Raw genomic sequence first — 22567 nt, 5'->3', positions numbered from 1 at the left:
GGGCTGTTGGCCAGCAAGATGTGAATTAGTGAGATAGGCTGGAGGACAAGGAAAATGGGAATTTTCCTTTTTGGAGGGGAAGCGGTTCCGATATAAATTGAGAGGGTTTAAGTAAACTTCTGTCAGGTGTTGCATTCCTAGGGTACTTGAGCTACATACAACGAGCAACAAAGCCAGGAGCAAATGTAACTGTGTGTTGCTATCTGACAAACAGGTTTGGGATTTCTGAGGGAGGGGAAAGGTCCATGTTTATCACAAAGTGTAATCATTCCTTTCCTTAGCTGTCTTCCAGGCACACTCTTCTTCTGGATGCAAACTGGCCTCCCAGTGCTTCTGTAATCCCATGCTCACTCCCTTGCTGGCCACTGAGATGTTCTGCCCCAAGGTCACTTGTTGCCCATGCTGTGTTCTGCATGGTTCTGTTTTCATCTGCTGCTGCCTCTTGTTCTCTGCTGCAGTATAGCCCACATTATACCTTTTCTGTGCTTTCTGATGGGAACGAGAGCTGGTGCTGCAACATTTCTGACCATGTCTGGTTGCTGCCTGAGTATTCACGAGTTCCCATACCCTGCTTGCCTGTGCATGTGGCTGCTGGCCTGTTTCCCCAGCCTGGGGAGGACTTGTTGCCACACTTAGCAAAGCATAGAAATGCTGTGTCAAAACTTAAGACACAAAAAATCCAACACAGAAGCAGTTCTTTTCCCCACTGGCACTTTCAATCCCCTGAGATTATTTTTTTTTTCTTTGCATTAGTTGATACTATTTACTTCTGTGGGAGCCACTGTCTGTCCTCTCCACAGCTAGAATCGTGGCTGGCTTTCCAGTTACTTACTGCCTTCCCCACTGGGTCTGGCATATGGACAAGGCAGGAAGGCTTAGACCCTGGATACTGAAAGGGGTGAAGGTGTGTGTTTACTACCTGCTTCCTTCCCATCAGCTAGTCAGCATGCTAGGTAGTGTGAAGTTTATGCAGCTTCCTCTCAGTGAAGACTTTTTATCCAATATTTTTAGGTGTGATTCAACCTTTCACCTTGGTTGTTATGGTTTTTTTTCGTTTTCTTTTGATTGGCACATTTTTAAACTTGCAAGGAGGCTTCTTTCCCATTAGTATTTCCATACCAGTTTGACTTGGAGTGTGAAAACATGGATGATTAATCATTAAATATCTATGGAATAGTTTTTCACAAAGTTAGTGTCTCAGGTCATAAACAACACAGAGCACATTTACATAGCCTTACTAGTTGTAGTCCCTGTCAGTACAGTATTTTTTAGCTGAGTATGCAGTCAATATTGACCCAAACATTGTCACCAGTCAACTGGTGTTAGAACAGCCAACACTGTTAGAACCACTCTTCAAAGTATATAGATTCATAGCTAGGCCAGAAGGGACCAATATAAATTCCTAAAACAATCTTTGATGTAACTTGACTTACAGAACTTCACACAGTAACTTGTCTTGTATTTAGGTCCAGTAACTGAGCTACAACACGTTATGCAGAAAGATTTCTGCTCTTTCTGTAAAGACTTCAGTGATGGGGAGGATATAAGGTCTCTAGATGTTCTTTCAATGCTTAATTATCCTCCTTATTTGCCTTTTTTTTTAAGTGCCCTATTTATAGTTTGAATTAGTCAAGCTTCAGTTTCCAACTATTAGATCTCATTATCTCCTTTCCTGCTAAATATTGTCAAAAGACTACTCCTGATAAAGGTGCTTTTAGATAAAGACACTTCTTAACCATTTCTTAGCTAAACTGGATAGGAAGAGAGGTTCTGAAGGCTGTCAGTCTTCCTGTAAAGCTTCCTGATTTTAGATTCTTTTTGTATCATCTCTGTGAACTGTTTCCAGCTTCAGACATCTTTCTGGAAGTGAGGATAAGAGAACTGAGGATCACATTCCAGGAGTAGTTTTCCTAGTACCAGGTATAGAAATAATAAAGCGTCTTTTGGATCTCAGGTAATGAGGTTTAAGACATATTAACATGGGATTTTGCAGTTCCTGCATGGACCCCTTGCATTTTATTTTATTTTTTTTAGAGATGTGTCTCAGAGACAACTTTGATCCTAAATCCAGACTACCTTAGAAGTCAGGTGAAATAGCTAATTTCTTGTTCAGGCTGTGGTACTGTGTGTGAAGATTTGGATTTAGAGCCACAAAGTCTGAGGGTTTTCTAGATCTGAGATTTTGTTTGGTTCTAGCCTTATTGTTGTTTTTGTTGAGCAGGAGAAGCATTCAACCCTCACTCATTCCACTGCAACGGGGAGATATGGTAAGTTTCTCCAGTCACACACAGAGCTGATAGCTTGTCAGGCCTCCACTCATTCTCTGTTTCCATGACATTCTGATGGCATTTGTCAAAATAAAGTCAGAGTTCAGTCCAAACTCGTAGATCTTCATTTCTGCTAGCTTGTAAGTTCAGGAGATGCGCTCCAGGTGCAGATGAAAACAGCAGTTGTCCCAGGCAAAGATAGAACTAGAGAGAAATGTTTCAGATGGAACATGAAGTGCACTCTGTGGATTTAGACAGTGTTTTATGCCTTCCTATTAGAAATTTCACTGTTTCTAATGTTTAAGAGCACTCTGAAGGTGCTAACAGCCAGTAGTGTCAGGACAATTAGTAGAGCAATTTCCTTTGGTGCAATAAATTATTTCTCACTGTTTGGTGAGCAAATGGGTCTTGACTATACTGAGGTGATTTCATCCAGAGACTGGAAAAGGGAGAAGTGCAAAGTTTTAGAAAGGTGGAATGCAAATCCCTCTTGGCTACAAGTATGCAGTGGAGGACTGCTTCTCTTTGGTCGACATAGCTAGAAATATGTAGCGAAACCCCTTTTTCTTGGGGTGTTGTGAAGTTACTTTCCCCTTCTCACACAGCCTTTCTTATATTAATTAGCTGCTTTCTTCCCAGCCTGCCCTGTTCTTGTAGTATCGAAGTACAATCAGTCTTAACTTTAAAGCTCTGGCATAGTGAGAATAATTTTCTGATAATACACACCTTTCTCTGACACTGCATTTGTCTGTAAGGGAATTTTGAACCATACTTTTAAACATACTTATTTGCCTAACAACTACTGCATGCCTAGTAACTGAGTATTGGGGGCATTGTAAACAAACTATCAGTAGGGAGCTGGAGAATATGCTTTCATCTATTTTAGATATGTAGTCAGAAAGTACAGTGATCTCCAGTTCGCTCTTTGTCCCTTGTGTGTATGTTGTGGTAGCTTTGGAGTGTATCTGATCTTCACTAGACTACACTAATGTCAGATGGAAGGAGTATTTGAAAAATGGAGATATTTACCAAGATGAGCAAGTTCAGCTCTCACATACGGCTCTGCCCTTGGTGCCTTCTGTGACATTGGGCATCTTTTTTTAGTTTCCCCACCGTAAAATATAAAAAACCATGAGTGAAGAGACTGAAAAGTTTTGAAAATTAGTGCAGTGACTGCCCAGGTATTGTGATAATGAAGAATGCTGAGATTGATGGAAGCTTACTCCATATTACCATGGAAAGAAAGTTTGTTTTGGTGCTGGGGTTGTTGTGGTTGGGTGGTTGGTTTTTTTTGAGGGGTGGGGGTAATTTTCTTTTTTTTGTTGTTGTTTTTATTAAAACCAATCTTTTTGTCTGTCTGGTACAGCTTCATTAATTACTCATTGTGTGCTATGGCCAATACCTTGTGGTAAAAAGATCTTGGAACTGGGTAGAGGATATAGCATTTAAGAGATGGATATGAGGACCCTTCCCTGTGTCTATTAATATACTCTGAATCAGAGAGAAAATAGCTTTTTCCTTTTTTGTAACATGCAAGATGAAAATAAGGTGGTTTGTCTTCTACAACGGCAACTAAATATGTGCTAAAGGCTTCATGGTTTTCTTTGTCTCCTTCAACATAAAACTTCTTCAACAAGAGACACAGAAATAATCAGTACTGAAAAAGGACTTCTTACAAGCCCTGATCCTGTGCAGCAGCATTCCCTCTTGCACGTTTCTGTCAGTTTGTACAGTCTGATTTTTATCTCTGAAGGGCATCTTCCCTTGGGAGCACGTGTGTGTTTGTTTAGGGAGATGGACCTCATGGACAAAGATTTCACAGTGTTTTCTATTGATACAAGCATGAACAAGAGTTCATTTCTTCCTCTGAACTAATTACTCTTCTTTCTTTGCTGTTGGCATCCTTCATATGCCTGCAGCCCATTATCATAGCAAGGCACACTGCACATACTTTTCTGTACACAAGAAGCAATTATTCATGGCAGCAACTAATTTTTCTTGCTGTTGCTTTTTTCTGAACCCCCAGCAGCCTGCACTGATATTTAGAGTAAAATGACACACTCTAGATGTCAGGGTACATGCATCTCCTCATAGGGAAGAACTTTTACATTGGGACTGCAGTGTCATCGACTTGACTGCACTCCCCTTTTGGGGGCTTATGGTGGTGGCAGTGGGGGTGAAAGCTAAAGACCTATTTGTAAAATTGTTTGATTACTTTCTGTTTCAAATGTAGGCTTAGGTTCTGTTCTTTGGTTTTCCACTGTGCAATGTGTTCCAGGCCACAGATGATTTTGATGAACCTCTGAGTATCCAGATCTGATCACACACAGCTAGTGAGATCACATTTTTTGTTTTGTCCTTACTGTCTGTTCTAGTGCCCTCATTAAGGAGGCCAGAAGTGAAATTTGTTTTCTGCAATGATGATATTAAAAGTTTTTAAAGAGTGTTTCATAGGAATCTTTCTGCATGTCTGTTCATATTGGTGTTTGATACTCTGATTTGGTGGGGACCAGTCCTGTGGCTTCGTATTGAGTCAACATCTTTGTGACCCTACCTGTACCACATTGTGCAAAAAAGCCCTTTGTATAACCCCCAACTGTGGATGTGAATGTAGAGCAGGCCAGACAGTTGGGCTCTCACTTGGGTAGGTTCTTTAAACTAAGGTATTTATCAGACTTGAAAGCAGTTTATTACAAGTTTCTTTCTCCTGATAGCATATTGTTGCTTATATGCATCATTTGTGTTTTAAGGGCACCAGTTTTCTTTCTGTCTGTCTGTCTGTCTTTGTCTTTAAAGGAAAAGGAATGCAGGAAACAATTAAGAGAAGGAGGAGGAAACAACACTGTCAGGGTTGCCAAGGATCCATTTTTTCTGTATAGTGTTTATTAATTATGCTGCTCCTTTTATTAATCCTTTGGCACCTGTTAATTATTCTACAATTTTGGCTAGCAGCTGGAAAGCCACTTTGAAGCATCAAGCATATTGTTATTTAGTTACTAGAATATTCAATGCATTGAACTGAAAATATGTTGTGAGACGGGAAGAAAAGCCCTTCACCCTAAGTCACATTTAGAGCAGCAAGCAATAAAAATATTTGCTTTGGAAGGATCTCTGTGGAACAAAATTGACTGACGCACATAAAGGGAAAATAAAATAAAAGCTGCATAAGACAAAGGGACTGTGAGAGGTGGCCAGAGTATCAAATTAATGACTCTGAGACTAATCCTGGTCCCACTGAAATGAATGCTTAAATTCCCACTGATTTTAGTGGGATCTAGACTGGCCTCTTTTTTAGATTGTTGGCTTCTTCCTCTTTGCTCTTCTCTGATATTATGGCCACTTAAGCCTTGTTCCTCCCTGTTACTGTCCTTTATGTACTTGCCTTTCCTCCTAATCTGCTTTTCACCTTAAACTTCATTCTGTCTCTGGGTAGCTAGTCCTTTCCTAACCACTACAAACCCACTACCAAAAAAAATAAAATAACCCAGAACAGTGGCACTGCTTGCTAGCACCTGACTGCAGTATTTAATCTTCTTGATGTTGCATCTTCATCTTCCACCATAGGTTTTTCTTGCATGTTTCTATTGCGAGCTATCCAGGGCAGGGCCGATCTGCTTTCTCTGTTCAACTGTGCCTCATGGTCTTTCAGTTCATAACTTGTAATAATCTGTTGACATCTGGGACTGTGGAAATCCCAGCCATCCATCCTATCAGCCTCAGTACTGGACCATATTTCAGTCAACCCTAGTGAAGTGACTGGGCCTGGTTCTTTCATGATTGTGAGTTACATCCAGTTGTTAGGCAAATGGGATGAAAATCACATGCCAAGGAGACATCAATTATGCCTGCTTCTTACCTGAGGTAGGCTCTTCCACAGGCAGCCTCAGGTGTTCATCTGGATTTAACTGCTTGACTCCAGCCTGCCTCCTGAGTCTCAGGCCAGCTTTGAAGCAATCATATGGACAGGCAGTTTGGATGGGTGGGAAGCCCAGTCTCAGATTCACTCTTGTACTGTGACTGGGCACAATATAGTTGCTGCTATTTTACTTGAAAGAGCTTTGCCTGGAATATGTTGAACTGGGGCGAGTGAAACCTCATTACTGATTCAGCTGGGAAACCTGTGGCCTTTGGATCAGGGAAATCCAGCTTTGTATTTTTCTGGCCATGGTGTTTGTTCATCACCTGTGGAAAACTGAGCCCCTTGTCACTGGGTTTGCATCTGGATGACTCAGGGGCCACCTCAGTTGTCATCCTTGATGTAAACAGCTGGTGAGTTGAACTCTAGATTTGTTAGCTCCTAACTGCTGTCTGGTGACTGTGGCAGAGGCATCCCGGTTAAGTGTGTAAAAACTTGTAAAGGGCCAGTGCTCTGAGCTGGTTTCTGCTTCTTGAGAGAGTATTTTAGAGTCAGGTGCTCTGGTTTTTTGTTTTGCCTTTTTTTTTTTAATGTACCTGGTTATTACACAGACAGAGTTAACACAGAGTTTTCTTGCACCGACAGTCCCCAGTGGAAGTGTGTAGAAGGATGAGATTCTTCCTGCCCTGGTGAGAACTTGAAAAGCAGTCCTGAGGTGGCAGGGCGAGAGACCTGTGCTTCAGGGTATAGGTAGCTGGCAGTGTCAAGAGTCCCAGTGGTGGTAAGCCAGTCTTTTACCTGCCTGGAAAGCTTCACTTAAGGGTTTTAAATCTTCAAAACACAAATTTGCCTCTATTCAGAGGGGAAAGGGAGCCATGTCACTTTAATCTGGGATTCAAGCTGATCCCTTGTGGAATTCCCCTGGAAAGTATGGGGAGGAATAAGAAGCAAAAGCAGCAGGACATTTATGGTATTGCTGGGTTTGAAGCATTTTTAGCTTTGTCTTAAAGGGATGCTGTCAAATCAGTGAACCTAAAATTAGCTTGCTTTTCTCTTTCCATCCCAAATGTGTCTGTTTAATTTCCCATTTGTGTTATGTTATAAATGCTTCCATATTTTTTCTTTTTAGAAATAAAATTAATGTAAAGAACCCAGCATTCATAAATAGCCCTACAATTAAAGAAAACACAGAAGAGAAACTGTGTGTAAGCCATGACTAACTCCACAATAACAAACCATTGTGTGGTGAGCGCCTTGCAGCAGAACACAAGTGTGGTAGAAACCCCTGTGGAAACAGCATAGCATACATGTGATGTCCACTCCCTTAATAAAAAAGAGCTGAGTCTCTAAACATTGGAAGAGAGCACCACTGTCCAGCCTTGAGGGAGCATATCTTGTGTGAGTAGAAACCTGCTGCAGCTTCAACGTACCAAGAATTAATGTAATAGGTCATGTCATGTGTATGCATACACACAGAGAAACCAATTATTTGATGCCCTTTATGACAGACTGGATTTCTTTCTGTACTTGTATGTCTTCTTTTTCCCATGTTGACACTCCTTCTGGTGCTTAACAAATACAGCCTGACAATATCTCCATTAAACAGAATTTTACGCCCATTTTACAGCTTGAGCAGAAGAACTAAATGATTTGTGAGTTCGCTGAAGAAATTTTTGGTAAAATGATTCTATCCAGGTTTAGTGACCCAGTCCAACACCTCAGCCAAGAGCCTCTTCTCAAGATTATTTTCCAAAGATACTTGGGAGGGGGAAGCACTTGTGCATCAGCCCTTCCACTGTTGTGGATGCTTATGTGCTGTCTGTCTTTTATGGGACGAATATGTCTGAATGTGCTCACTCCTCATGTAAACTGTTTTGTGCAGGACTAGCACGCTGCTATTAATGTAGCAGTGATCCTTGTTCAGGAAGGTATGAGTTATTTATATATTTAATAGTCATATGATTGGTGAAGTTGTGAGTTAATAACAGTCTCCATTGATTGGCTTTCTAGAGTCAAAGCATTAGGATACTTGCTGAGTTCCAAATCTTTGTTTATGAGTCTTTATGCATAAAAATCATACCTCAGGAATAGCCCTAAGTACCCTGTTTTATTTACTGCATATGCCTGCCTAGTTTTGATCTCCATATACTTTTGTATCCTACTGAAAAAAAGTGTCCATTCTGCACTGGCAGCATGATCAAGTGGCTCTATGGTAATTATATAGACCAGAAAATGAAAATGTTAAATTACGCCATGACAAGTTAAAATGAAATTAACATCTCTTATGATTAACCAACATATTCTTCCTGCCTTCAGAGTCCACAGGCATAGTTTGGGGTGTTCTGCAATATGGAGAGGTAGGACGAGGGACTTGGTGGCAAAATTCCAAAGTTATGGGTGTTGATTTGGAAGCAGTGCAAGTCTTGCTATTTGAGGTTTTTTTGAGTAGATCCTCATAGACAGAGATTCACTATCCAAGTCCCAGAGTTAGTTGTAGCACTGGATCCCACGTGCTGCAAAAACTGGAAGCAATATTCTACCCATGGCCAACATGGCCTTTGTGCTGTCCTGGCACTGTGGCATGCAGAAGGGGATGGTATCCGAGTACAGGCTTTTGGCATTACATATACCCTCCTCAAAGGAAGAGTGGTAGTTTCACTGGCTTTTGGACTATGCATCACTGGACATGCCCTTGGGGTGGAGGAGGAAGCAGGGAATTGGGTGACAGGAGTTCAGCTGGGAGGGTCTGACAACTATACTGACCACAGTGAAGATCTTGTCTGAAGTCCTGGTCTGAACAAACGAGTTTGAGTCAGCTCTTTTCCAGAGTGACACATTTTGCAAATGCTTTCTGGTAAGGATAAGCTCTAGGAAGACGCTTATTTCAGGGGAAAATAGTGTAATTTCATTACTAGCACTGTAGTATCTCAACATCCAGTAAAGAAGGTTTATTTTCTTAACTTATCAATATGTTCTCAGCATTCTCCCTCTTTCAGTTCTCTAGAAGGATTTTTTTATGTTTCCCTCAGGTGTCTTAAAGCTTCTTGTTTGCAGAACAAACCTCCCACAGGGGCTGTGGCCTGGCCAGAGCACTGACATTTTATTTTAAACCCACCAGCAGCAAAAAGACAGAATATTTTTTGAAGGGAAATTTCCTTTTTGGGTTTTTGTATCCCTGAAAGAATTTCCGATGTAGGCAGACAGTAATTCCCAGCTACATACTTCCTGATAAGGAAACAGCTCCAATAAATACAGCTATAAATAGCTACCTTTTTATTTTTTAAAAATGTAGGGAGATTTGTTTAGCCTTTCTTTCAACAGTTTGAAATAAAGGGACAGTGTAGAATAAGAGTCTTAGGTTTGGCATCCATTGGCTCTTTGGGTGAATAAATTAAGATTTTAATCTGCATCTGTATGTTTAATTATGTAAAGTTTAGATGTCTGTTTATTTCTGCTCATCATTCTGCCAATACTGTAAAAGGAAAAACCACCTCCTTTTTAATATGGTATAGGTAAATCGCATTTTACTTTCCTCATGAGAGAAAAGGATTACCTGCTTTAAGCAGAACTCGTAATGTTTTTGCTATGTGCCTATATTTTAGTGCTTCTGTATATATAGTTTTAGGTGCTTTGTCATCTCAGTAAGTAGCATGATCTTCAACTGCAGTTTTTCATGTTTACTGTGGATGTGCTGTAGCAAATTCATAGTTAGACATAAATTTCCTTTTTTCTAAAAGTAACTTGCTGGGACAATTTTGTGCAGTTAGTTTATAAACCTGAATTTTCTGTGTTCTCCCCACTTTTTCTGGTACTGTGTCATGTATTTTTAATGCCATGCCTTTCACTTTGGACTCTTGCTAAAATTCTATTTGCCAGTCCTGCTTTCTTTGTTCTTTTAACAATGCCAAATACACAGTACCTTCAGAAAAACAAATAATTGTCTACCTACACAAAAATGTATAGGTATTAATAAATATGGTGCAAGGGTTAGTGTGACAATGTCTTTGCAGGTTAGATTTCAGGCCAGCTGTACCTGTTATTCAGATTGCAATTGAAAATATATTCCTGTACACTGGCTTGATTGTTTTATAGAGGATGAGTCTTCTTCATGAATCACCTTGATCAGCACTTGGACCGTAGTTAGATCTTTGTTTCTGTCCTATGGTGGGGAACGATCTGTGGTCTGCTTGCAGGCTGGCAAGTCCTGCATGGCTGCTGATGGGCAGGTGTCTCCAGCCAATTCCAGGGTGTGTCTGGGGACGGGCTTCTTCACAGGGTGAAGACACAGGGGGTGTCAGTGGCTGGGGCGTCCTCTCTACTCACTTGCTCCTGTAATAAACACTCTCCCTAGTTTTCCTGGGGTGGGTGAGGTGCCTGCAGTGAGCTCCCTGCCATGCAGTGCCAGTTGCGCCATGGCCAAAGCCCCCAGAAGGGCAAGGGTGCAACTTCCTTAGTGCCTGGAGTCAGCGAAGAGTTGAGGCCCAGCAAAGCAGAGAGGAGGTTGAATAATCTCCCTTTTCCCTCCTCCTCCTCCTCCCGCTTTTTCTTTCCAGTGATTCCACAGGATCTTATGACTTGTGGCCAAATCCTACCCACAAGGGCACTCAGCTGCTGTGGGCCCCTCCTCTTGGCCCGCTGATTGTGCTCCCAGCTGGCCCAGAGCCAAACAGATTGCACAAGGCTGCAGCTGGTGGAAGATCCCTCCTTGTCCTTATCGTTTGTTGTTTGCTGAAATGCCATGGCAAGGCTCAGTATGTGCCCCTCCTCAAAATGTTGGTTGTGTAGCCCCTGAGCACATCACTTGTACTCTTTTTCTTTGTAGCTACCTGAAGGGGTTTTACCTTCTGCCTCTTGTGCTCCTCTCTTGGCTGCACTGGGAAGGTTGATCTGCACGTGCAGACCTTGCCACAACTCCTCAACAGGCCTGTGGAACATGCACAATTAATACGGTATTAATTAATTATGGGGAGAAGTCGCTGCTGGCACAAGAACCAAGGCTTGCAGCTTAAAGTGAATGCTTTGATGCTGAGCTTTAAAGAACATTTCCATCAACTCAAGCCAGCAGAGAGATTCTGTGATATTTAAACCCTCCCTCCGTACTGAGTCCGGAGCTCACAGTTCTGCCACCCTGGGCACTAACAACAAAAATAGTGGTGACAGTGGAAGATTCAAAAAGCACAACTGGGGATAGACTCTCCTGAGTAAAATTGCACAAGTCCTAGGTGGAAACACTGGGGCTGAAACAGAAATGTTTTGTCGAGCCAGCTTAATAGATGCTTGCAGTGTGAAAAAAGGCAACCTTCTGGACACGTAGAAATTGATAGTTCCCTCACTGACTTCAGCAGCTGCCACTGTTTTATCCAGAATATGTGTGTGTGTGAGCAAGTGTACAGGTTTGTGCTGTGCTTCTACTTACTCAGCCAATGTTTGGGGGAGGAGAGATGAAGGAATGACTGTGCCTCTTCGGTTTTATGCAATACTGTGAATTTCTCCCCTTCTACTTCCTCCTTCTCGGTAGTGCAGAAGGAAGTAGCCCTGCTCCCTGCCGTTCCACAAACCAGTTACTCATTTCAGTTCTGCTGCTTGAGTGGATCCTTGTGTATTTCCTAGTGGGGGAAATCTCCCTTTATGTATATAAGTTCCTCCTTCCTATTCTCTCTTACGTTCTGATTTCTTCCAAGCAATCTGTCTCCTTCAATTTTTAACCTCCTTGCTGGCTTTCGCTTCCTCTCCGTGCTTCAGTGAAGGCGTTTTGTCAGAAAAGCCCCTCTGTACACAGATACTTCTTTGTTCCCTTTTTTTTTTTTTTTTCTGTGTCATACTTCTTTGTATCTCGCTTCCTTGGAAACTTCCTTAGTAGTCTTATTACCTCTGGGCTTTTAGCTGCATTACTATGGGTAGTCATTACTGTGTTGCTGGGTGTGTAATTGTTTAAGGCACCTTGATCTTTTTATGAGAGGGGTTTTTTTTTACTGCTCTTTAAATACTAATAGGCAGTGGTGACAAATATCGTTATTAAATACACAGAGCCTGTTTCATCACTCCTTTACAGCTTGCTTGGTGGTTTTTGCTTGTTGAAAGTGAGTGTAACCAAATCGCAGGAGTCATTCTCTCCTTCCAGTTTGTGGTGTTCTCAGGGATGCAATGCATGGTGTGTGGTAGTAGTGAATGGGTCACATGCAGTAGAAATTGTTCAAGGTTTGGTGCAGAATTTCAAGCCTTAGAGCTCAGCAAAACAGGAACAAGGAATACACTCCATGTCTATAAGAGCTGGAACATTTACAGTCCTCCTCCAATTTTTACACCCTCTCTCTGTTTTAAAATCATAGAGAACGAAAAACAAGTGGAGGGACTGGGGGTGACAACAGAGGTAACAGTGACAGAGAGATGAGCGTGTTTGTGATGGGCAGACCTGAAGCAGCTGGGCCATTAAAGGAGTCAGTATTTGCTGTTGGCCTCCTGCCGCACCATTATCAGTGTATGCAGTAGTGATGGCTGAATCACAGCAAGTTTGGCGGCTGATTCAGTTCAACAGAACACCCAGAAGTAAATCCAGATGTCTTTCAAATCGGTTGGATATGCAGTGTTGTGATGAACTCTCCATAATTATGATTTTCTTGTGAGAGTGCTGGGAGGATCCAGCCAGTCCAGAATAATCCTGAGAGCACAGTTCCTCACCTATGACGTTTCTGGTGCTCCATCATTTGCAGTGAGAACATGCATGCACAAAAACCCCCATTTGAAAGGAGAAAATTTATTTCAAAGCTGAGAAGTTTTGGATTTACTTTTTTAAAAATCTGACACACTTCATTTATCTCTGTGTACATGTACATATTCAGATCCTGCAGAAAGGAGGCTTGCTGAGGTACTCAAGTTTTATGCACAGAGACTGTTACTCTTCCTTTTTCTCTTGAAGCTGATTAACACAACATGTTACAACCATTTCTTTTAGGCAGAGTTGTAAAATTACTGCCTATGATCAGAAAAAAGGGATACAGAAGATGGTGGAAGGCTCCTTCCACGCCGGATGCGCTGCCCAGTAGGCTCGCAATGCTGTCCTCCCCATGTCTCTGCTGAATTAGGCACCAGAGAGTGAGCCTGTGTTTGAGATGAGAAGCCCACAGTCAACAGAATTGTATATGGTTTGAAATCTCTGCGTTAGCTTAAAACTGTAGATGGGGCTCAATCAGCTGCATTTTATGCTTTCTTACTCCATGCACTCCATGGGTCACTTCCTGAAGACTACTAATCTGAAGGCTAATCCACAGTCTTTGCACCACTTTAGAAACTGAAATAATCAGTGTTATAACCTATTGTGAATAAAGGTAGCTCACACAGATAATTTTATCTTGAAGTGACTGGGCCTGCACTCTGAAGCATTTTCACAGTACAATTTTGTAAGTCAGTATAATATCAACAGTGTAAAGGCTGCAAAAATACAGTTAGTGGTACAAAATCTGTCTGTTAACCAGCTCTAAATTACACATATGCTTTGTATAATTTGAGCCTCAGGACAGCCGCACTTTAATGGAACCTGACAACTGGAAGAGCAGGGACATCATCTTTCTCTGTATGAATAAAATGCCCAGCGTGTCTTTACCACTTGAAGCTATGGTCATCTACTAAATTAACTGCTCCCAGTGTCGCTCAGGACTGGGATGAAAGTAAGTTGTTCTTGTTTTAATAATACTTTCTCAATTCTTCTCGAGAGACAGCAACTTATTTATACAGGACCACAGCACAGGGAAGTCTCATCCACAAGGGTGTTGTGGTTGTTCAGCAGAAAACAATTACTGATGCGAGTAGCTCATGACTTTTTCTTGTGGTTTTACACTAAAACCTGTGAATGTCCCTTGACTGTAGAGTTAAGCAAAGATATTTGTCAGAAATCAGTCACCAGTCTCAAGTTTGTTCAGCAACTCTGCATTGATTTCATGATTTTGCACCAAAATTGTTAGGAAATTGAAGTTCTAATACAGTCTGGTTGAAGCTCATGGACTTCTAGAGAGGATTCTTAGCACCCTGAGTTTGTTCAAACTCAGTCCCACTCAGGTGTGGTCTCATTCACACTGTCATTTTTAATATGATAGGGGGCCTAGCTAGAACAGACTGCCTCCCCAGTTTTCCCATTCCCAGGAGACTAGAGGGGAGGAATGCACTCTGCAGGCTGAGGAAAAGATAGTTTTGTAAGTTAACGGGTTGGCAGGGAGAATATTATCATGTGGGTATGAAATCATACTTGATATAGAGAAGGTGAACAGGGAATGATTATTCACAGTTCCTCACAGAACAGCAAATCCGGAGATCCAAGATAAATCATTAGGCAACATGTCTAAAGAAACAAGAATGAGGATGCATCACTATGTGAAAGAAGTCATTGCAAGATGTTCTAAGAGCTGAACGTGTTAATGGATCTGGTAAAAAGGAACCAGATAAACCTGTGGAGAGAGGGGTAGGCCATTTGGTCAGTATGGAAACAGTGGCCTGGATGCAACCAACCACAGCTCATGATGTCCTTAAATCACAGATTACCAGAGACTAAGATAAGTAATACATATTATAGGCGAGCTTGCTTAATGTTTCCTTAGTCCTTACACTTTTTGCTTATGCAGCCATTTCTGAAGAAGACACTTGGCTAGACGGGTCGGCGATCTCTTCTAGTATGGCGGTTTTTACATTTTACCCCATCTCGTTATCATCTCCAGTGATTTGACAGTAATGTGGATGCCATCCAAGCAGATATATGTTCAGTATGCATATGCTATGCCAGGGGGCTCTTTTAGGTGATAACTAACTCATCAGCTAGAGGCCACGGATAAAAGTTAAGTGGGGGGATTTGCCTTTAAGCAGTTCTGACAAAAGTCTCTTTACACAACGGCTGACTGAATCACTGAATGTAATGCCAAGGGCAGCAACAGAAAAAAAAAAAAAGTCATGTAAATTAGCTGGCAAGGGAACAGGGCAAAGCTATCTGGTGAAGGAGGGAATGGGAGAGGAGGGCAGGCAGCCACCTGCTGGAGCTTCAGCTTCAAGGACCAGATCTTCCCCATCAAGTGTTTGAAAAACAAATTTTGAAGTTGGGACTGAGGGGAAAACGTGGAAGTCTCTCTCCCTAGCGTACAGGCCTCCAGTGGATTGTGGTCACCCCCGTATGCAATTCTGTTATCTCTGTCTAGAGTTTGTTTCTCCCACATGCCCTCAAAGACTCGCTTTCATTTTCCTGCTGTTGTCCAGTCCAAGATCCAGTTTGGCCTGTGCCCTTTATATGGCCTTGTCTTGTCCATGTAACACAAATTTCAATTCTGCTTCCTCTCTTGCCCCCACCAACGGTTTGGGTTTCTGGGCACAGTCATTAAAAAAAGTTATTATTCAGTATTAACTTGCAGTTTGAAATGGTAAATTAAAAACTAACTGGAGGTCTGGCAGTGTTTCTGATCTGTGTCCCCTTTCCTGAGGTGCTCCATAAAATACTGTCTGTTGTTATTCACTCTCGCCTGGATGTTCTTGGCTCTCTCCCACTTAATGATTCACAAGATGTCTGTGAGATTCATTTTTGTAAATGTGGTTTCCCCCCCCTTCCCTCTGTATATTCTCCCCTCCCTTCTCCTTTACTTGTGAGTCTTCACTGCAAAAGTTCATTAAATAAACCCCATAGTACTTGTAAGGGGCAGAGTGCAGTCTCCGGTGTGCCACTGGAAGACATCTAAGATATGGTGCAAATTTTCCCCCTGATTTCCAAGTAGGGGATTAGAGTAGTGTGGGAAGCTTTTCTACAGTTCCCCCTCCTCTTCCCCTGTTCTTTCTCAACTCTTTATGTGTGCTTCTCTCCTGAATAGCGATTTTTTTTTTCATAGTAAAACCTCAGCACCTTGCCTCCTCTGAATACTCCTGACTGTCTTGAGGGAGGGGGAAGCAGGAGAAAAGCTGGGTGCGGCGGGGTCCCAGCACGCTTGTGCGAGGGAAGAGCTGCTGATCCTGGCATGCCGGCTGCAGTAAGCAGGCAGGGGTGTTTGTGGGGCTTGCATGCCAGAGTCTCTTCAAACAGCTCTGCTCAAAGGCATGAGCTGGGCTCACTTCTGAGGGAAATTTCCTTTTTGGGGAAGTTGCTGCAAAGGAATTTCCTGTGTGGGCAGACAGAGCTTCCTGACTTGAAGGCTTCTTGGAAGGGAAACCGTTTCATAATGAAATGATAAATTAAAGACATACCAGCCTGGTTCGCTTCAAAACAGCTATTGAGAGAGCTCAGGCAGTGCACCATTATACTCCCGCGCAGAATGAAAATAAATTGCATCCTGACAGGATTCTCTATAGTGGAGCATATCCTTCCCACCAGCCTTCCTCTTTCTACATCTCGCTTTCCCTCCTCCTTTCCCTCTCCCCTGCTATTTGCTGCCCTCTCGTCTATCTTTTGCAGCCCCCTCTAACCAACCAGCAAAGGAGCATGATGCTGGAGATGGTTTTCTAATGTCGTCCTTTCTCCATGGAGCAGGTGGCTCTGGTTTAAACCCTGCTATGCTGGCCAGCACAGTGAGGGCCCTGGATGTAAGACATAGAAATGGCATGTGGCTGCCATGAAAACTGGGTGCCGTGGTTGCTGATGTGGTTGTGGCAAGGAGAAATTAGGGTTATCAGCAGTTTAAGTCAGTGCCTATAATAAGGAATGTCTTGGTGTGGTCATGAAAATAGCTGGGAGGAAGGGTTGCAGATATCTATTTCCTGTTAAATAAGAGGAAAAAAGGACCTTTGCTCCATCCCAGCCAAGACACAATGGAGGGAGGGCATCCCCAGAGAGCTTAGGCTGTTACAGCTGAGTTTTCAATAGGCACAAACTGGCTAATATTACTTCCCTGCTCTGCACCATCCGAATCAGTTGAAAAGTGAAGGCAAGCACTTGTGGGTGTTTGTGCTCTAAGGGATGCCTATAGCTGTGAGCTCAGGTGAACTGGGTGAAGAGCTTTGATTAGACTGCTTGGGTTGCTGAACACATTGTGCGTGCAGATGAAGGATATGATTTCAGATGGCATGGAGGTAGGGGGAACAAAGAAGCAAGAGTTTCATGTCACCTTTCTCTGTTTCAACTATATAATCTGGAAACTTGGTGGGTGAATCTGCTCACAATACCTAGTTCCACAAAGTGATCTGATGTGTGCTGCTACAAGTGTGGCATCAGCATTTTCTTTTCTCCCTTGAGAGCAGGCCTTTATTCCTTGCCTCCTATTCGGCTGGCAATTAATGGTGCTTTAATTCTTTGCAAGAGTCCCCTGAATTGGTGTGTGTTATGTGTCTTTTTCTGCCAAGGAGGCCTTATCCCTTTCCATTGCTTAGGAAGTTTCTTAGTTCTGAAACACTTAAATCACTGGCAGAACATTGCATGTTTTGTAATGAGTGTTGCAGTTTTGGGAAGTTTTTCTTAAAAAATGCATCTGCTGAAGTCACATGACAATGAAAGAATTTGAGTTTTCATTTGTGTTTTTTAAAGCAAGTTTCTGCCTGTATAAAGAAATGCTAGAAAAGGTGATTCACAGGGCTCAGAAGTCAGGTACAAAGAACCCAAAGAAAAATTTGTATGTGTGTGATTGTATGTATATGATACATTTTTATAGCTTTGGCAGTTTTTACTTTCTCTTTGTTGAAGGTGCGTTGCCTCATTTTCAGATTCTTGGGATTGGTAGTCCTGGAGATATTCAAGAAACAGGACTCCAGTATTAATTTGGGAAGTTACCTTGTAATAACAGTGTGTAATGATTCCTCATATTGTACAGATACACAGTGTATAGTATGAAATGTAGAACTTTGCTCATTGTGATTGGCATACCACACCACAGCACACGGCCACGATGCATAACAGCACCGTGAAGGCAGATCTGACTATGTTGTGGTAAGGGCTGCCTTACAGCTGTCTGAAGGGACAGTGCTGCTGCTTAAATGAAAGTCAGGAAGGATGTGTCCCGAGAAGCCTGTACTAGGGACATGCCAGCCTCAGAGCTACAGTGTACAGGAGGTCCTCAGAGAAACAGACTTCTTCTGTATGGTACTAGACTCTTACTCATTCAAGTATATGAAACAGTTCCTAGCAGAAAGATCCTGACCATGGCTTGCATTTTTACCTAAACTGGTGAAAATTGTGTGGAAATACTCAAATGGCAACACTAAATATGGTTGTAAGTAGTACTGGTTTTAAGAAGACACTTTCTGTAGTCAAGGTATAGATCAGCGGAGAACAGTATGGCAATACCTATTTTGTTTTGAATCTATTTTGTAAGACACCTGGTAATTTTTACTTGCAGTGCTATTGCTTGTAGAGGGAGAGATGGAGTTGAGGATGGTCTCTCAGAAACAGCTTCTGTGCCAGATACAGTGACTGTTCAGCCTGAAAGGGCTTAGAGGCTAAAATGTTAACATTTGCCTAACGTGGATGACATACCTTGGATGGAGCCTTGTGTGGGATATTTGACAGGCTTACTGCACAGCCTGTTTCACTTTGAGTTGTGAGGCACCAGAAATGTACTAGGCAATCTGACTACAAGAGTGAATAAACACTGGGCTCAGGACTTTGATGCTGTCACCACCTTTTGATAGCATTAAACTAATGATTAAAATCAATGTACCACATAGTGTTTGCATAAGTTGCTCCTCTTTCTGCCCTTGCTAATGTATTTTGTTCAGCTAATCTCCACCTAAAGAAATCTCATTGCATTTTCTTTATTGCCTGCCTCTTTCTTAGGCTAGGGTGATGTGTGCCTCTCTCTGTCTGTGCTTGACAGCCTCAACCAGTTCTGGGATTTGCCATCCCACCTTCCCAAACTGTTAACTCCCAATATCTCATCTTTCCCTCCAGAAAAGATGGAGCTCATTTCTGTCACCTTTTTTTTTTTCTGCAAAAACTAAACAGAATTACTTCTGATCTACTCAGAAATAAAACCTAGGTAACATCCTGCAATGTTGGCAGCCATAGCCATGCCAGGAAGAAATATGAGTGGGAGCACAATTGTTGAACTGCACACAGGACAGAACAGTTCCACCAAGTTTATTTTTGGTAACAGAAGTTTGCGTTGCTAATCAGATGCCACTCCAAGCTCACTATTCAGCTTAATGGTAGTGAGTTCCAGTAAACTGCAGGTGGGAGGACACTTAATTTGTGCTAGTTTTTATTGCTTTAAACACACACACTGTTTTTTCTTGGCACAATATCAAAAGAGTGCTGGAAGGAAATGAGGTAGAAAAAGGACATGAAAATCACAACTGCATGACTGATCTCTAAGGGTATTGTTCCTACTTCCACATGGAAAGCCCAGAGATTCCTAGTAGATGTTCTTGCTGGGTTGGCAGAAGATGGAAATCTTGTATTTCACTTCTGGCAATAGTTAGTCAATAGGGATTTCTCTAATCAGCTAAAAACTAGCAGTGATGGAGTTTAAATAAATTGTAGGCAATTATTCCTATCATAGGAATCGCTCCTGCAATGCAAGGTCTTTGAGGGCAAAGGAAAGACTGGAGAGCTGAGGTAGGATGCATCTTACTACCCTTGCTCTTGCAGGTGGTGTTCTAGGCCTTATCTTGAGCTCTGTCCTTCCATGTAACAGGTATTTCTTCTTGAAATGAGAAAGCTGGAGATGGTGAGGGGTATAGCGCATCCCCACTCTGGAACAGTTCATTTCATTATATGCGTGTGTGCTTTGGTGGAATTACTGCGCCTTCTCTTGTGAGACAATTAGGTCTTGCACATAGGAGGTTGGCATTCAGCCTCCATTTTCCTTTCATCAAGCTAAGTTTCAGTCTTCTGAATTACACTGACTCCGACCACTCTAAATCTGCTTGCGGGGTGCTTATACCAATTATTTGCAAGCATTTCTCTCACTACACTCTCTGCTTCTCCTACGGTGCTGCATGAAGTATGTGCAGTGTTTTTGAAAGCTCAGCAGATTTGGTCTTGGAAAGGTTGGGGAAGGAATATGCAAGCCAAAGATCATTTCAAAGTAGCCATTCTTTGTGTTCTTTTACTACTCTGACTTGCAGGCTGTCGGGAGAGTAACTGGTGTTTTATCAAACTGGATCTCACCCTGATCATTTGAAATGCTTCCTTTTTCACCTAACTGTAGTTTACAACCACAGATCTATTGCAGCAAGAAATGTTAACAGGAAAGAATTGTAAACACTCCAACTGTGTTTGACTTCCTCTAAATATCTATATGTTTGTGTTGAGGGAGTTATTCAATTACGAATAAAATAAAGCTTTCCAGTCAGCCCTGGGAGAGCCTAACTTTGAGATAGGTTCCTCTCTTGGGGATCCAGAGGGAGGGAGAATTACGTCTGCAGCAATGCTAGGTGGTATGTTGCCCAAGCTGTCACTATGGCAGCATTTCAACATGGCATCAGAGACAGCTCTACACCAGCTGCGTTTGCTTCCCATGAGAAAGTGGATTGGCATGGAGAACTCTGAGGTTGAAAGTGAAAATTATGGACGAGTTTCCTCTCTTGCACAATCCCTATTTAGGGTTTTCAATTTCTATGCCTGATTGTATACAAAAATGCTTAACTCCTTAACTGCTGAAATATGTAATGATTTTCCCCAGAAAATCTGTCTCAGTATTTAAACAAATGTTACTAGAAGGGAAAGGGTAAAAAATGCACATACCTCACATTGCTAAAACATGGATAAGAGTGAATCAGTGTGCTACTTTTTTTAGTAGCGAAGACTTGAATTAAAATTGAGCATAATGCACAGATAAGATAGACAAAGTCAGACTCTTCATAATCTCTAGTAATTTATGTATTTTTTCAGTGCTGCTCTTTTAATTTTTTCCAGGGCAGGTGACAATCAGTGTATAGCTGAGCAAGACGTATTGACAGTAGGTTTACTTTTTCAATTATGTTTCAAAGCCTTCTTGGAAGTAGTTTAAAAGACTCCCTGAAATCCACAAACTAGAATTTAAAAAGGGAATATTTGTCCTTTTCACAGAACGTGTTTAGTTCAGCAGCCACAAGACTGTAGGAGGATGGCAGGAGTTGTCGTAGGCTCATGCTGATGAGCATTCTCAAAACACATACAGACTGAGAGCTGGAATACTTGAAACAATAATCATCTGAATTTCCCTTGTCTCTTTTACACGTGTCAGAGATTCAACTCTGCCCAACTATACTAATGTGACCATAAGTGTCTGGTTTAAATGTTTTTGGGGATGGATGCCTTTCTGAAGCAGGTGAAGAGGGGTGCTCTCTGTCTTCATGCTGACACTAATTGCTTATTACCTGTGAAAAACTGTAAAAGACACAAGGTGGTACTTTTCTTAGGGAAATTTCCTTTCTAAGGAAGTTAGTCATATAAAATAATAATTATTATTTTTAAATTCAGTATGAGTTGAGGGAGTGCCCTGATTGCACATTTCCTGGAAAAGGCCATTGGTGACGTACCATTGACTAATGAAAACTCGTCGGTTAGAAGTAGCTCGTTTCTGTTAACTGTTTGAAAAAGTAAGAGTATTTTAAAAGTACAGTTTTTCAGCATTTCCTTGCTCTTTCTTTTTTTAACCCACCATCAGTTGGCCTGTTTACATCATTAGCAGCTACAGATTCATGGGCCTGATTGGAAAATACTGAACTATTCTGATACAACAGAATAAGTAAAATCAAAGCCTTCTTGCCATCGTGTTGCCAGTAATGCGGCTGAGCAGCTTAATGCCACAGCCTAAAATGCAGGAAGGAAGAGGAGAAGCACAAAGGGGGGGACAACAAGCACGACAGCAGATCAGTCAGTTTTCTCATGAAAATCAGGATGATGCTTTACCTGTTGGTGAGTGGCAGCCCTCAGAGAGCTCTCTAGTACCTACCTAGGGGTTAAGGATGGAGTTTTGTGTCTGTGTGAGTAATTCTGGGAAGGAAAAGAGGAGTGGTAGAATTGAACTTCTGCATTCCGTCGCTACTAATTCAGGTTTTTCTAGCATGTGTAAAATCAGTGTCCAGGAGATCTGGGAGCGGATGAGCCAGAACTTCTAAATACCGTTTTAGCTGTTATGTCTAAGACTCTGGGAATTGTGTTGCTTATGCTCAGAAGAGCATGACTTGCGACTGCAATTTGTTCAACTTAGTGACCTCCAAGCCTTACTGGAAGTCAACTTAAAAAAAAAGTAGATAAACACCCCCCACTCCCTACGCCCCCCAAGAGATTTTTCAGTTTTAAAATCATCATCATGCAACATTTTGTTTTGAGTTTAACTCCAACAATATAAACATGACAAAATTATGCAAACAAGGAAATTTCCATGGGCTGAATTGCACAACTTCAAGAAACAGTCTGAGTTACTAAATAAACGTAAGTGCTGATGTCTTAACATTGAAGGGCTGTGCACTCTCTGTAGCTGTTGAAGCAGAGAGAATAAATACACCTTTCTTCTTCCCTGTTCATTGACTGAACACACAAGTGGATATGAATAGTATCTGGCTAAGT

The 22567-nt window shown here is 41.9% G+C and overlaps 1 protein-coding gene across 5 annotated transcripts in view; it reads left to right on the top strand.

Moving 5' to 3' along the window:
- Window positions 1-22567, top strand: part of ETV6 (ETS variant transcription factor 6) — a 139942-nt gene that overhangs the window by 48559 nt on the left and 68816 nt on the right. The window lies entirely within an intron of this gene.

The sequence above is a fragment of the Falco punctatus genome (genome assembly GCF_963210335.1).
Source record: "Falco punctatus genome assembly, chromosome: 6".
Lineage (NCBI taxonomy): Eukaryota > Metazoa > Chordata > Aves > Falconiformes > Falconidae > Falco > Falco punctatus.
Note: the sequence above shows the minus strand (reverse complement) of the source record. Positions and strands in the feature narration are given on the sequence as shown.